The sequence below is a fragment of the Bos mutus genome, chromosome 7, assembly GCF_027580195.1.
Source record: "Bos mutus isolate GX-2022 chromosome 7, NWIPB_WYAK_1.1, whole genome shotgun sequence".
Classification (NCBI taxonomy): Eukaryota; Metazoa; Chordata; class Mammalia; order Artiodactyla; family Bovidae; genus Bos; species Bos mutus.
In genome coordinates this window covers 85,408,860-85,424,891 of record NC_091623.1, presented here as the reverse complement: position 1 = coordinate 85,424,891, position 16,032 = coordinate 85,408,860, and positions in this window count along the sequence as shown.

Below are 16,032 nucleotides of genomic sequence, written 5' to 3'. Positions count from 1 at the left end.
TCTGAAGAACATGCTTCACTTCCCTTGTGTGGACTCACTCCAGTGCTCTGAATATTCAGAGGCAGGCAGATCAGTGAGTCATGACCAGGACCATGGAAAGTGTGGCAAGTAAAAAATGTGTCTGTGACTGAGCCTTTACATCAGTGTCTGTTGACATTTTGCTGAGGGCCACAGGTTTTCTATGGGCATTTGTTCATTTTATGTCTTGTCTCAGTGATAATATTCACAAGTCAACATAGACATGTCTTGCATTACTTGGAGGGCTGTTAACTGACTCTCTGGTTGATTTTTGTTAATTTTGGGGGTATAAGAAATATTGCCATGGTTTTAAGATGCAGAATTATACAAAAAGATAAACTCAGAGAGAGAGCACTCCCTCATCATGACTTCTCTCCATTCCCCTTCCCTCCTCCTCATCATCCTTTCCCATCTTCCCTTGTAGGTAAGCAACCTAATTGATAATTAGTTTCTGCTTCCTCATTTTTTTTTCCCAGAATGAGCAGATATACATATATTTTCTTATACTATCCTTATGATAGTCCAAAGTATCATACCATAGATACTCTTTTGCCTTTTTTTTTTTGCTTAGCATCTTTTGGGAATCAATTTGTACTAATTTCCTCATTTTTGTTTATAGCTGCATACTATTCCGTCAAGTGGTCACATCAGAGTTTATTCAACTACTTTCCTATGCATGAACACTTTGTGGTTTCCAGCGTTTTGCCGTTACAAACAATTCCGCATCAAATAATCTTGCGCGTGCGTATTTCACATTGGAGGTGTAGCTTCAGAGTAAATTCCTAGAAGTGGGCTGCTGGGTCAGAAGGAAGGTACACATGTAGTTTCGTTAGGCAATATATTAGTTTCCTAATGTTGCTGTAACAAGTTGCCACCATTTTGTGGCTTGTGAAGGTCTCTCAGTTGTGTCCAACTCTTTGCAACCCCATGGACTATACAGTCCCTGGAATTCTCCAGGCCAGAATACTGGAGTGGGTAGCCTTTCCCTTCTCCAGGTGATCTTCCCAACCCAGCGATAGAACCCAGGTCCCCCGCATTGCAGGAGGATTCTATACCATCTGAACCACCAGGGAAGCCTAAGAATACGGGAATGGGTAGCCTATCCCTTCCCCAGGGGATCTTTCTGACCCAGGTATTGAATTGGGGTCTCCTGAATTACAGGCAGATTCTTTACCAGCTGAGCTATCTGAGAAGCCCATGCTGTGGCTTAAAGCAGCATGAATTTACTGTCTTAGAGTGTTCAGTTCAGTTCAGTTGCTCAGTCATGTCTAACTCTGCTACCCCATGGACTGCAGTAAAGTTCTAGAGGCCAAATATTGGAAATGATTTCGCTGAGCCCAAATCAATGTATTGTCAAGGTCATGTTCCCTCCGTTTCTAGGAGAGAGTCTGTCTCCTTGCTTTTTCCCGCCTCTAGACTAGACCTGCATCCTTCGGTTCCTGGCCTCTTTCTCCAGTCTTTAAAGCTAGCGTGTAGCGCTATTCAGTCTACTACAGGTAACGCATGCTTCCTTGAACTCAGTGGATTTGATCCTTACAGATTTATTCCAAGTCTTCATTTTCCCATCTATAAAAGGCAAGTATAAGACCAGAAGGTCTTTGAGGTTCTTCGCTGTCTAAAATCCTATACCTGGGTTTAGTTCCCTCGTAATCAACTGGAATGGTCAGTAATGGCTGCTTCTAAATCTGACAAGGTGGTCATCCAGGGCTGCTTTGGGACACAGTGTGAGGTCCTTGTGGTCCATGTGAGGAATGACAAGTGGTGGTAATGAAAGAAGTGGTGGGTGACGAGGGCAGTCTTCCTGTGGGTCCCCTGGGCTCCCTAGGGGTGAGAACTTGTTCTAGAAAACCTGGGCCTACTTCATGATTCTAGCACAAATGGAGAGGTGAGGAGAAAACTCTTCTACCCCAAAACCTGCTGGCCTGAACTTTCTTCTTATTAGAGCTGCCAAACAGACCTTGAGAGGCTGTGAGTTCCCTGTCACCAGGAAGTTCTGAACAGAGGCCAAATGACTAGAAGATATTCCAGGAGGATCTGTGCATTGCTTAGGGCCTCACGGTCCAACATGTTAGGCACTAGCTACCTGTGCTATTTAATGCTTTATGCTTATCTCATATTTTAAAAAAACTTAAACTTTTTTGAAACAATTATAGATTTGCAGGAAGTTGCAAAAACACTGCAAAGAGGTCTCATGTACCCTTCACCCAGTTTCTTTCAATGGTTACATCTAATATTACTGTAGTACAATATCAAGACCAGGAAACTTATGTTGGTACAACGTGTGTGTAGTTCTATATCATTTGCTCACATGTGTAGATTTACGTAACCACTACCACAATCAAGATACAGAACTACTCCACGGCTGGGACTCCCCTGGTGGTCCAGTGGCCAAGACCCTGCACTCCCAATGCAGGAGACCCAGGTCCTGTTTGGGGATCTAGATCCCACATGAGGCAACTAAAATGCCACAGCTAAGGGCTTCTCTGGTAACTCAGTTGGTAAGAAACTGCCTGCAGTGCAGGAGACCTGGGTTCAATCCCTGGTTCAGGAAGATCCCCTGGAGAAGGAAATGGCAACCCACTCCAGTACTCTTGTCTGGAAAATCCTATAGACTGTGGAGCCTGGCAGGCTACAGTCCATGGGGTTGTAAGAGTTGGACATGACTTAGTGACTAAACCACCAAGAACTGGCCTGGCGGAGGCAAAAAAAAAAAAAAAAAAAGAAAGACCCAAACTACTCTATGGCTATGAAAATCTCTCACAAGTTGCCATTTTATAGTCACACCCATCACTCTTTCCCCCACCATCCCTAACCTCTGGTAACTACTAACCTGCTTTCCAATCCATAATTTTGTCATTTTGAGAATGTTATATAAGTGAAATTATATATATATTATTATATATAATAATATATTATATATTATATTATATATATATGTAATCTTTAAAGTTGAATTCATTGAAATTTAAAAATCCAGTTCCCTGAATCTACCAGTCACATTTCTAAGCTCAGTAGCTACAACTGACTAGTGACTATCACGTTGGACAGCACAGATGCACCGCTGTTTCCTCTTGCAGAAAGATCTATTGGAAGTGCTGCTTTAGGGAATAAGACCAGATCCATAGTTCACTCATGCTGATTCATAGCTCATGTCACCCAGGAGCATCATGAAATAAAGAGTCCTAAGCATATTACTCATCTATTGCTGTTTAATAGATTGGCCCCAATGTAGTGACTTGAAACAACAGTCAGTACACTGGGACATAATAAACAACCTTTATTATCTTGCATAATTTCTGAAGGTCAGGAGTTAAAGAGTGACTCAGCTGTGTAAACAGGCTCAGAATCTTTCATGAAGTTGCAGTGAAATATTGATCAGGGCTGCGGTGGCAGGCCTGGGGCTGGAGGACTGGCTGGAAGGTGGTGCTGCCTGTTGGGGTGACTGGACTACTTGCCCAGGTCTAAGAAGTTTCCTGAGATGTGGGGTTTTAGTGTGAATTAATTCTAGGACTGTCCCAGACAAAAGAGAACAGTTGTAAGCAGGAGGACTCAGTTCCTCCCAATGTGGGCCTCTTTCAGGGCTACTTGAGTGTCCTTGTAACACAGCCATCTTCTCCCAGAGTGAGCAATACTAGGGAAACAGGGCAGAAGCTCTGAGGTTGTTTCTGAGATGCCTTGGAAGTCATATGGTATCACTTCTACTGCATTTTTTTTTTTTTTTTTTCATGAGAAGCAGGTCACTAAATCCTCTGGTCCACATTCAAGGAGAGGAGAACTAAGATCCACCTTTTGAAGGGAGGACTGTGAAAGAATAAGTTGATATATTTTAAATCCTCTGAAAAGTGAAAAAAAAGGGAAAGTATTAGTCAGTCATGTCTGACTCTGTCATCCTATGGACTGTAGCCCACCAGGCTCCTCTGTCCATGGAATTCTCCAGGCAAGCATCCTGGAGTGGGTAGCCATTCCCTTCTCCAGGGGATCTTCCTTACCCAGGGATCAAACCTGGCTTGGGTCTCCTGCATTGTAGGCAGATTCTTTACTGACTGAGCCACCAGGGAAACCCTTTTAAACCCTCTACACTGACCTATACTTGAGATCCACATTGGGCAAAGGGGGCAGAGCCCAGGAATCCATACTTTATCAAGGTTCCCTCTTGACCCCTGATATGAGGTCCCATTTGCCCATCTCAACGTCCTGTCCCACCGTAAGATGGTGGGCATCCCACCTACCACAGTGGACACTCACAGGAGAGGAGAGGCGGAGGGCAACTCCAGGCTGGTGAGAGTAGTGAGCTGACTGTGATTCCAGAAACTCTTATTAGATTGCTAGGATGTCTTTTCCCATAGGATGAATGAGCAACCAATGGGGAACCACTTAGAAAACTCTCACCACACTGAAACATTGAATGCTGTTACAAATAACCAACACCAAACTACACGGCAACAGGAAGAAAAAACTGGTGGCACGATATGTACATACTTGAGGGATGGCTGAAATGCTACAGCAGTTCAGGGTCAAGGTCTGGAGATGTATTTATTATATAAACAGGAACATAGCTGCAGTTACGGTAAGAGGGTGGGGACAGATGGTGAGTAATGCAAAGAAATGCGTGTTAGTATTACTTTCAATAAAAGAGGGTGGTTCCTTCTTCAGACTTCAACTGTCACCGTTCAGAGGCCTTTCCAGTCTTCTTGGTTAAAGCTGGTTGAAGCCCCTCTAGTTTTTGGTATCTCAGTGTCTTGTTTGTGTCCACATAGCACTCGTTACATTTGAAAATATGCTATCTCTCCCTGCAGCCTCTGAGCTCTGTGAAAAAGGCAGGGAGCTTTCGTCCCCTGCGGTCTCTCTGGGGCCAACACAGTGCCTAGGACATGCTTGAGGATCAGGAACTGTTGAGTGAGGTGTGAAAGAGGTGAAGTCTGTGAGGAGAGGGGAGACTGCAGGTGAGGGAAGCAACAGAGGCCTCTCATGGCTTCTGGGGGAGGGGAGGCTGGGAGTCAGCCTAGTCCAGTGGCCCCTGGTCTGTGGATGTCCGAGACCTCCTGGGGCACCCACTCCTGAGAATCTGATTAAACTGGTTTTCTGAGCTTCGGCACTGTTGCTCCTTTGGGATAGAAAACTCCCGCTGCGGGGGCTGTCCTGCGCAAGATGCTTGGCAGCGGCCTTGGCCTCTCTTCAGTATCCACCTGAAGCACATGCTCCCCCGTGGTGACAATTTAACATCTCTCCGGATGTTGCCAGATACTCCCTGGAGATTGCCCTTGGAGCTGGATGAGAAAACCAGCCCAGCACCCTAGAGGCCTGAAATCTTTGTCTGAAGATGAGCTGCCAGTGTAAATGCGGGAGAGTGATGCCTGTCTCACAGGAAAAGCTTCTTAGAGAATTTGTTGTTCAGAGGCCTCTTGGTGACCAGCACGACATGTGCTGCCACCTGTTGGTGGATGGCTGGGAGTGCACCCTTGGCTCAACCAGCCCTGGGACACAGGGAAGCAACTTGCCTACAGGTGGGCTACAGCGGGGCTAGTTCAGGGCCTCTCCCTAAGGCTGGGCCAAAGTGAAGTGAAGTCGCTCAGTCGTGTCCGACTCTTTGCAACCCCATGGACAGTAGCCTATCAGACTCCTCTGTCCATGGGATTCTCCAGGCAAGAATACTGGAGTGGGTTGCCATTTCCTTCTCCAGGGGATCTTCCCAACCCAGGGATCAAACCTGGGCAGATGCTTTACCCTCTGAGCCACCAGGGAAGCCCAAGGCTGAGCCAGGGAAGCCCCAAATGAGGCCAGCCAGGGTGTGTGGCAACCAGGGAAATTAGCGGGAATGGGACATTTTCCTATTATTTTGGTTAAATATTTAATGATGTAATTGTTAAAAAAAAATCAGGTCAACTTTATTGACTGCTCTCTGCTCTTCTCAGACTCTGCTCCCCCCATGCTGGTTGATGCCTCTAATAGTCAAACCCAAATTTGCTGTCTTTTCTATACCTGACCCTCCTCAGAGCTCCCAGCTCAGTACAGACAGCATCAGCCCCTTGATACACAGCCAGAAGGATCACCTCCATCACTGAGCCCTACAGGCTCATCTACCTTCTCCACTCTCCCCACCTTCACTGCTGTTCTCACCATTGTCTGAGCCACCCTCATCCGAGTGTGGCTAGGAGCCACACTGCCTCCTAGAAGTGGCTCAGCTAGGAGGTCCCTCTGTTCCATATTGTGTTGCCTGGGGTCATCCTTGTGATTGCATTTAGCTGGGAGCTTGGCAGAGCTGGAGATGGTTACTGGGGATGACAGTAGGGGTGGGAAGGCAGCTGGGCTTCTCTCTCCAGCAGGGTAGTTGCACTTCTTATTTGCAGGGGACCACCCTTTATGGCAGAAAGTGAAGAGGAACTAAAAAGCCTCTTGATGAAAGTGAAAGAGGAGGGTGAAAAAGTTGGCTTAAAGCTCAATATTCAGAAAACTTAAGATCATGGCATCTAGTCCCATCACTTCATGGGAAATAGATTGGGAAACAGTGGAAACAGTGTCAGACTTTATTTTTTTGGGCTCCAAAATCACTGCAGATGGTGACTGCAGCCATGAAATTAAAAGATGCTTACTCCTTGGAAGGAAAGTTATGACCCACCTAGATAGCATATTCAAAAGCAGAGACATTACTTTGCCAATAAAGGTCCATCTAGTCACGGCTATGGTTTTTTCAGTGGTCATGTATGGATGTGAGAGTTGGACTGTGAAGAAAGCTGAGCGCCGAAGAATTGATGCTTTTGAACTGTGGTGTTGGAGGAGACTCTTGAGAGTCCCTTGGACTGCAAGGAGATCCAACCAGTCCATTCTAAAGGAGATCAGTCCTGGGTGTTCTTTGGAAGGAATGATGCTGAAGCTGAAACTCCAGTACTTTGGCCACCTCATGTGAAGAGTTGACTCATTGGAAAAGACTCTGATGCTGGGAGGGATTGGGGGCAGGAGGAGAAGGGGACGACAGAGGATGAGATGGCTGGATGGCACCACCGACTCAATGGACGTGAGTTTGAGTGAACTCCAGGAGTTGCTGATGGACAGGGAGGCCTGGCGTGCTGTGGTTCATGGGGTTGCAAAGAGTCGGACACAATTGAGCGACTAACTGAACTGAGCTGAGGCTATAAACTGTGCTGGGTCTTAGCTGCTGTGTGGGCTTTTCTCTAGTTGCAGCGAGTGGGCACTGCCCTGGTCGCGGTGCATGGATTTCTCATTGTGGTGACTTCTCTTATGGTGGAGCACAAGCTCTAGAGCACAGGCTTCAGTAGTTGTGGCGCGTGGGCTTAGTTGCTCCGTGGCGTGTGGAATCTTCCTGGACCAGGGGTTGAACCTGTATCTCCTGCATTGGCAGGCAGATTCTTTACCACTGAGCCACCAGGGAAGCCCAGATCCCCAGATTTTGGGCCAGTGTCTGGAATAGAGCAACTTGCAGTGAATACTGGCTGAATGAATGAGTGAGAGGGACAGGACGAGGGCAAAAAGTAAAGCATCTTCCTAGACAGTCATCCCTCTTTACAGCACATAGATCTTGATGAAGAGGGGTATTAAAAAATGTTCTGAATTGATTTTATTTAATACCTCAGGGAACTGGTGTCCAGAGCAGCCACACCCTGAATTTCTTCCTGTGAAGTTACGTAAGGTCACAGCCATTCTCTGCGGCTGCTGTTCCAGGATCACTCAGGGTGCTTGTGAAAAATGCAGCTGCTTTCCCCACCCCAGAAATGTTAACGAAGAAGCTTAAGGGGGAGGCCCAGCCACTGCACATCCCGCCAGCCCTCCAGGTGACTCTCACATGCACTACATTTTCAGAAGCATCACTTTTCCATTTCTGTGGACTAAGTTTGGATTTTCTTGGGCTGGTTTTTCCTTTAGGCCACCTGTGTGTCTTCTAAGACGTTGGTAAGTTGATTTATTTATTTTCCCTGAAAGGCTTTGTGAATAAGCTATCCATTCCATAACCCCTGGAAAACAAAGTGTGTTTCCTTACCTTCTGCTGAGTGAGCCTGAGGCTCAGGGTCATGAGGAGGTCATGTCATCCAGTCCTCTGTGGTTGGGTAGGATGATGCTGAAATTACACCAGGCAGGGAGGAAGCCAAACTTGGTTCTCTTCTTCTTCAGATTTACTGTGGGTGGAATAATGAATTTTGCGTTTGGGGCTTAGGGAAAGGAGGGGTGAGCTCCTTGGGTGGGGGTGGAGGGTTAGTACAGTTACGGGGAAGCAAGGATTTTCCCAGAAGTGAGGAGGAACTGGGGAGCAGTGAGAGAGGGAATAAAGGGCCTTATCTTCTTATGTAAGACTCATAGAGGAGCTGGTGTTAAAATACCAGCGTGGCAAGGATGCTAAGTTTAGATTTGAACCTGAAACTTCAAAACTTTGAGAGGCGTTGGAAGCTGCCGTCTTGGGCTGTGCTAGCTGAGGCCGGAACTTTGTGGCTCTGCAGTCCTTTTCTGGGTCGCTGGGGGAGCTGGTGGGCAGTGGAAGAAGGAGGGTCCTAACAAGTTTTAGGAAAGCTCAGGCATTTCCAGAGAAAACCCTTGCTGGTCAGTCCATCCTCCACAGTCTCCTCTCCAGCAGACTAGAGTAGTCACAGAGGAGGAGACATGAGAGACTCGGGAGGGGACAACGGCAGGGCCACTTGGGCTTCTAGCCAACTTGGCTGCTGACTTGTCTACCTGTCACTGCCTACACGGGAAAGAAAGTTCTTTCCGGCGGCTGGGAAAGAGGAGTAGAGGAAGCAGCTACTCTCCAGCTCCTGGAGGAAGCCTTGGGGAATAAGAACCAGCAGACGGTGTGGTCCCAAGCAGGGCAGACACCTGGTCTGACAGCAGACCACAGTCAGCCAGGAGAAACCAGGATAGGCCGGTCCTCGGGCTCTGTGTGTGTGTGTGTATGTGTGTGCGTGCGTGCACGTGCAGGCGTGTGTGTGCGCATGCACATGGGGGGGTTCAGGGCATCTTGTGTGTGTGTACATGGTGGGGGGTTCAGGGCCGTGTGTGTGTGTGTGCGTGCGTGCACGTTGGGGGTTCAGGGCACTTTTTGTATGTACATGGTGGGGGCTTCAGGGGTGTGTGTGTATATGTGGTGGGGTTCAGGGCACTGTGTGTGTGTATGTGTGTGTGTATGTAGTGGTGGGGTTCAGGGCACTCTGTGCGTGTGTGTATGTGTGTGTGTGTATGTGTGTATGTAGTGGTGGGGTTCAGGGCACTCTGTGTGTGTGTGTATGTGATGGGGGGTTTAGGGTACTGTGTGTGTGCCTGTGTGTATGTATGTGGTGGTGGGGCTCAGAGCACTGTGTGTGTGGGGGAGGGTTCAGAGCACTGTGTATGTGTGTGTGTGTGCACGTGTGTGTGTATGTGGTGGGGGTTCAGAACACTGTGTGTGTGGGTGTTGGGGTGGCGGGGTTCAGGGCAGTGTGTGTGTATGTGGTGGGGATTTCAGGGTACTCTGTGTGTGTGTGTGTGTTGTGGTAGTGGGGTCCAGAGCACTGTGCATGTGTGTGTGCACATGTGTGTGTATGTGGTGGAGAGTTCAGGGCACTGTGTGTGTGTATGTGGTGGGGATTTCAGGGTACTGTGTGTGTGTGTGTGTGTGGTGGTAGTGGGGTCCAGAGCACTGTGCGTGTGTGTGTGTGTGCACATGTGTGTGTATGTGGTGGAGAGTTCAGGGCACTGTGTGTGTGTGTGTGTGTGTGCATGTGTGTGTGTGTGTGTGGTGGAGAGTTCAGGGCACTGTGTGTGTGTATGTGGTGGGGATTTCAGGGTACTGTGTGTGTGTGTGTGTTGTGGTAGTGGGGTCCAGAGCACTGTGCATGTGTGTGTGTGCACATGTGTGTGTATGTGGTGGAGAGTTCAGGGCACTGTGTGTGTGTATGTGGTGGGGATTTCAGGGTACTCTGTGTGTGTGTGTGTGTTGTGGTAGTGGGGTCCAGAGCACTGTGCATGTGTGTGTGTGCACATGTGTGTGTATGTGGTGGAGAGTTCAGGGCACTGTGTGTGTGTATGTGGTGGGGATTTCAGGGTACTGTGTGTGTGTGTGTGTGTGGTGGTAGTGGGGTCCAGAGCACTGTGCGTGTATGTGTGTGTGCACGTGTGTGTGTATGTGGTGGAGAGTTCAGGGCACTGTGTGTGTGTGTGTGTGTGTGTGTATGTGGTGGGGGGTTCCAAACACTGTGTGTGTGGGGGTGTGGTGGGGGGTTCATGACAGTGCAACATTAGATGGAGTACAGTCCACAGAATGATTCCCACTGTTGATACGAGTTGCAAGTTTGGGGCTCTAAGACAGTCTTTACATTTGATAATTCACTAGAAGAACTTGCAGAACTCACCGAGGGCCGTTAAACTTCCTGGTTGGTTACACAGAAAGAATACAGATTAAGATTAGCCAAAAGATGAGACACATGCATGGGGCAGAGTCCAGGAGGGCTGCAAACACAGAGTATCCAGCTGTCCTCTGCCGGTGGACTCCCGGACACCCTTAACTCCTCCAGCAGTGATGTGTGACAGTAACACATGGAATACTGCCAACCGGGGAAGTTCTCTCAAGCCTTGGTGTTCCAAGATTCACTGGGGCTCTGTAATCGACTGCCCACTCAGCTGAGAGCAGCCTCCAGTCCCTCTGAACGTCCAGCTGATATCGTGAGAGTCAAAGCCCTCACCCTAAATCACACTGCTAGCTTATCCTGCATGGCCAGTCCCCACCCTGAATCACATTGTTAGTTTATCCTGTGTGGCCACAGGATAAACCCTGTGGCCTAACCCTTGCCCTAAATAAAGATACTCCTATCTGGCATGACACTACAAGGGCTGAGATTTCTTTCCAGAAGTCTAGGGCAAAGGTCAGACCTTTCTTGGGTGCAGATTAAATGCTTAACTACATGGACAAATTAAGCAGTCCTAGCCTACTCCACGGCTGTGAGTCCATTCTTTCCAGAGGATTCTCGATACATGGAGCCTGATTCCTAGATGTCCAGCCATTAGGACAGAAAATAGCAGTCCCCAAGGTGTGCAACCTGCAAAGAGGGCTGGTAAGTGACTCCAATTCAGTCCCCTTTCTTTATGCCCCATATCCTTCAACACCTGCAATGTGACTGGCACTCATTCTAGTTGGGGAGGGGGGAGGACAGATAACAGAGAGCAAACCAACTATTAAGTCATTTTACTTAATTCAAATTTTTATTTTTATTTTTTTATTTGGCTGCACTGGGTCTTAGTTGCAGCACACAGGATCTTAGTTCTGGCACACATGATCTAATTCCCCAACCAGGGATTGAACCCAGGCCCCCTGCATTGGGAGCACGGAGTCTTAGCCACTGGACCTGCAAAGGTCTAGGGAAGTCCCCTATTAAGTCATTTAAAATGTGCAATGTGCTATGGAGGGGGAAAGGACTGAGCTCCAGGGAAGGGTGGAGAGGAGAAAGGAAACTGCCTGAGCCTGTGGGTGGGGAAAGGCAGCTCTGAGAAGGCGCATGGAAGCTGAGGCCCAGAGAATGAGAAGCCACCCGCTGTGGGAAGAGCAGCAGACAATGCCTGGCAGAGGGATACATGTGCCTTAGCTGCCAGCTGACACATCCGAACAGATTGTGAAAAGTTGCCCAGAAGCAAAAACACAGGCCTTTCCTTGTGGTGGACATAGTCTTATCGGGACCCAAGGCTCCGTGAGCTGTGCGTGGCCAGAATTTCAGCCCCACGTATCCCCATGGCTTGTGCATGTGCTGTGTGTAAACCACTCCTCCCTACGTGGCGGGCCTGGACAGGCAGTGCCTGGAAGCCAGCACCTCTGGGCAGCCCTACCAGGTTGGTGTCAGATACAAAACCATTTAAACTACATTTGACCTCATTCACGATTTAAATAAAAACAAAACCAAAAAGCAACCAAGTTGTGCCTGTTAGCAGAGTCTGTGATGTAGAAATTGCGGGACTTCCCTGGTGGTACAGTGGATAAGAATCTGCCTGCCAATGCAGGGAACACAGGTTCCATCCCTGGTCCGGGAAGATTCCACATCCTGTGGGGCAACTAAACCCATGCTACCGAGCCCTCGCACCCTGGAGCCTGTGCTCTGCAACAAGAGAAGCCACTGCAATGAGAAGCCCGCTCATCACAACTAGGGAAAGCCTATGCACAGTAACGAAGACCCAGCGCGACTAAAAGTAAATAAATAATTTTTTTTAAAAAAAGAAAGAGCAACGCTTGGTTTAAGTTGCTGGCACAGAGACTTCTCTCAAAAGAAAAAAAAAGAAACTGGAAATTCTTCATCAGGAAATTCTTCATCAAACCCCAGACCCTCTTTCAGTGAATGTAAGTATGCAAGTGCTGGGGAAGAGGCAGCTCCTTTTCTGCCTTTAGGGAAAAGCAGATGTGTCCACTCACTGGTGGGGTCTGGGAAAGGGTTTCCTAGCTCTTGCAATAAAAGAGGGCCCTAGCTGAATTCCCCCTGGTATTCTTCATCTCTCTAAGGGGCCAGCACACGCCGAGCAGAGGAGAAACTCTTGCTTCTCTTAGCTCAGAGGTCTCTGGTAGGATTCCAGGACACGTCCATCCTACTCACAACCCTCACTCCCACCCCCACAGCCCACACCCATGTGCACAGGCACACACACTGGTGTCCCTCGTAGGGGACCGGACAAGTACCAGCGCAGGGCCTGGATAGAGGCCTGGGTTGGCCACACAAGGGTAGGAAGGTCTGTGCTCCAAAGTGCAATTAGCTTTATATAGCAGGAGTCCCTGCCTCTTTTTATTGTTGTTTGATTTTTATATGTTTACCACATTGTTTAAAAGTTGGAAAGTAGAGAATGTAAAAGAGAAAGTCACTTGGAATCTTGCCATTTATTATGGACGGCATGTTTGTGCTCCATGCTCCCACCACCCCTGCCTCTGCCAATTCAGTTGTTGAAACCCTAATCACCAATTTGAAAGGTCTTGGGGGGAGTGGCCTTAGAGAGGTGATTAGGTCAATAGGGTGGGCCCCCACAATGGGATTCATGCCCTGATGAAAAGGAGAGGAGACACAGGATCTTTGCTTCCGCATACCAAGGAACACCCTGCAGGGACATAACTAGGCAGAAGGCTCTTAGCAAGAACCTGGGCATGCTAACACCTCGATGTCAGATTTCCAGTCTCCAGAACTGTGAGGAGTAAATGGCTCTTGTTTAAGCCACCTGGTCTTCTGTTACATATAGCAGCCTGAGCTAAGACAGCATTCCGAGAAATCATTTTTAATATGGTCTTCCAGGGGTTCATGCATTAGTCTCCTATTGCCATCATAACAAACTGTCATAGGTTTAGAGGCTTAAAATAATTGAGATTTATTATTTTACATTTCTAGAGGTCAGAAGTCCAAAATCAGTCTCACTGGCCTAAAGTTAAGGTATCAGCAGGGCTGGTTCCTTCTAGAGGTCCTAAGGGAAGAATCCATTTCCTTGCCTTTTCCAGCTTCTCCAGGCTGCCTGCATCACATGGCTCATGGCCTCTTCTTATATCTTCAAAGCCAGCCCTGTAGCATCTTCTGGCTTCTCTTTCTCATCGATCTCTGTTTCTATTGTTCTATCACCTTCTCTCACTCTGTTGTTGTTGCTGTTGTTCAGTGGCTATTAAAAGCAGAAATATCACTTTGCTGACAAAGTCTGTACAATCAAAGCTATGGTTTTTCCAGTAGTCATGTATGGATGTTAGAGTTGGATCATAAAGAAGGCAGAGCACCAATGAATTGATGCTTTTGAACTGTGGTGCTGGGGAAGACCCTTGAGAGTCCCTTTGATTTCAAGGAGATCAAACCAGTCAATCCTGAAGGAAATCAAGACTGAATATTCTTTGGAAGGACTGATGCTGAATCTGAAGCCTCAATACTTTGGCCATCTGATGTGAAGAACCAACTCATTGGAAAAGACCCTGACGCTCAGTTCAGAATGATTGAAGGCAGGAGGAGAAGGGGGCAACAGAGGAAGAGATGGTTAGATAGCATCATGGATTCAATGGACATGAATCTGAGCAAACTCCAGGAGACACTGGAGGACACAGGAGCCTGGCATGCCACAGTCCATGGGGTCCAAGAGTTGGACATGACTTAGCAACTGAACAACAACTCAAAGGAGGAAGAGAAGGGTCATTCCTCCAAAGGATAATGTTTAGACTTGATCTAGTTTGCAAGAGAGGACCTGATTGGCCACTCTTGGTGCCCATCCCCATCCCAATCAGCTGTGGCAGAAGGAGTGGAGGTGGGCTGGCAGAGTGGCTCTTGGCAGTGTGGTGAGTCTGGTAGGACAGGCTACCTTTACTTAGCTCTTCTGTCAGGACTACGGTGGGAAAGGGTCAACACTTGGACCTGAGGGCTTCTGTGACCAGCCTTATTCCTTCAGTTTTCTGAGTGTTTACTTCTATGTCTCCCATTTTATACTCACAGTCAGTCACTCAGTCATGTCCGACTCTTTGAGATCCCACGGACTGCAGCACACCAGGCTTCCCTGTCCATCACCAACTCCTGGAGCTTGCTCAAACTTATGTCCAGTGAGTTGGTGATGCCATCCAACCATCTCATCCTCTGTCATCCCTAACTCTCACATTCATACATGAGCAACGACCCTCTAAAGTTGAAACTGAGAGACTAGACCTCTTGCTCAGGGTCACACAGCCAGTAGTATGTGACTCAAAGGGCACTCAGGTGGCAATGGCACCCCACTCCAGTACTCTTGCCTGGAAAATCCCATGGATGGAGGAGGCTGGTGGGCTGCGGTCCATGGGGTCACTAAGAGTTGGACATGACTGAGCGACTTCACTTTCATTTTTCACTTCATGGATTGGAGAAGGAAATGGCAACCCACTCCAGTGTTCTTGCCTGGAGAATCCCAGGGGCAGGGGAGCCTGGTGGGCTGCCGTCTATGGGGTCGCACAGAGCTGGACACGACTGAAGTGACTTAGCAGTAGCAGCAGCAGTACTTAGAGGAGCCCCAGAAGCATGGGGCAATCTCCCCAGGCCAAAGGTCATGGAAGGAGGATTGACAGGGAGGTGCTGGAGGGGAGGAGCACCTTGGACATTTGATTCAAATGTCACACCTGGGCTTTACTGACCCTGGGCAGGCAGCTGCTCCTAGCTCAGGTGAGGTTTCTGAAGCCCTGTCTTTTCAGAGTCTGGTCCTGCCTGCCTCCCTAAAGTCTTCTTGTCCTCAACTCTGCCTCACTGCACTGGTGGGTGACTCAGAGGCTTTCTCTGTCAGCCCCTCTTCCAGGAGTGGGCTGTGGAGGTGGGGACGGCCAGGCTGGGGAGCCCAGAGTCCCCAATCAATCATGGAACAGATCATGGGCCTGGGAGAGTTGTGGCATCGGTCTTCTATTCTCCAGCACCTCAAGGGGTCCAGGAACTCCTCCTCATATTTTCAATAAGACCTTAGCCCCTAAAGGGGCCAGGGCGCTCTGTTCTTCTCCACACTCCCACCCCCGCCCCCAGCCCCCTGCCTAAGCTGCCTTCTTTCTCAACACCCCAGGACGATGTAACTAACACCACTTGCCACTTGGAAGCCGCATTGAAGCTGCCGCCTCTTTGCAGCAGCCTGACCTGATTGCCTTTCCCCACGCCCCAGTTGCCTACTCCTTTAATCTGTGCCACAGTTGCTTGTGGGCGAGTGTCCTGATTCTATAGACTGGCGCCGCCTCCAGGGGGGCCCGGGACACCTCAAGCCTTGGAGAACGTCTGCTGGCTGAAGGCGAAGGATGTGCAGAATTTTCACCTGGCTAGGAATTCATTAATTCTCGAAGTCCGCTAGGGGTGGGTCTCGCAGGCCTGGTAGGGAGACAGCGCACTCTTTAACCACGCCGGGAGGGGAGGCAGGCCCTGTCCGGACAAGGGCTGTGCGAGGAGCCCTCAGCTAGTCCGCGCGCCATTGGACTCAGCAGAGGACATTCTTGCAAAACGAGATTTTCATTTCTCAATGCGATCGGTTTAAATCGTCTGCCCATCTTGAGTGCATGCTCGGCGCACGGGGGTTTTCTCGGCGCGCTGGGTTCCAAGCCCCTGTCGG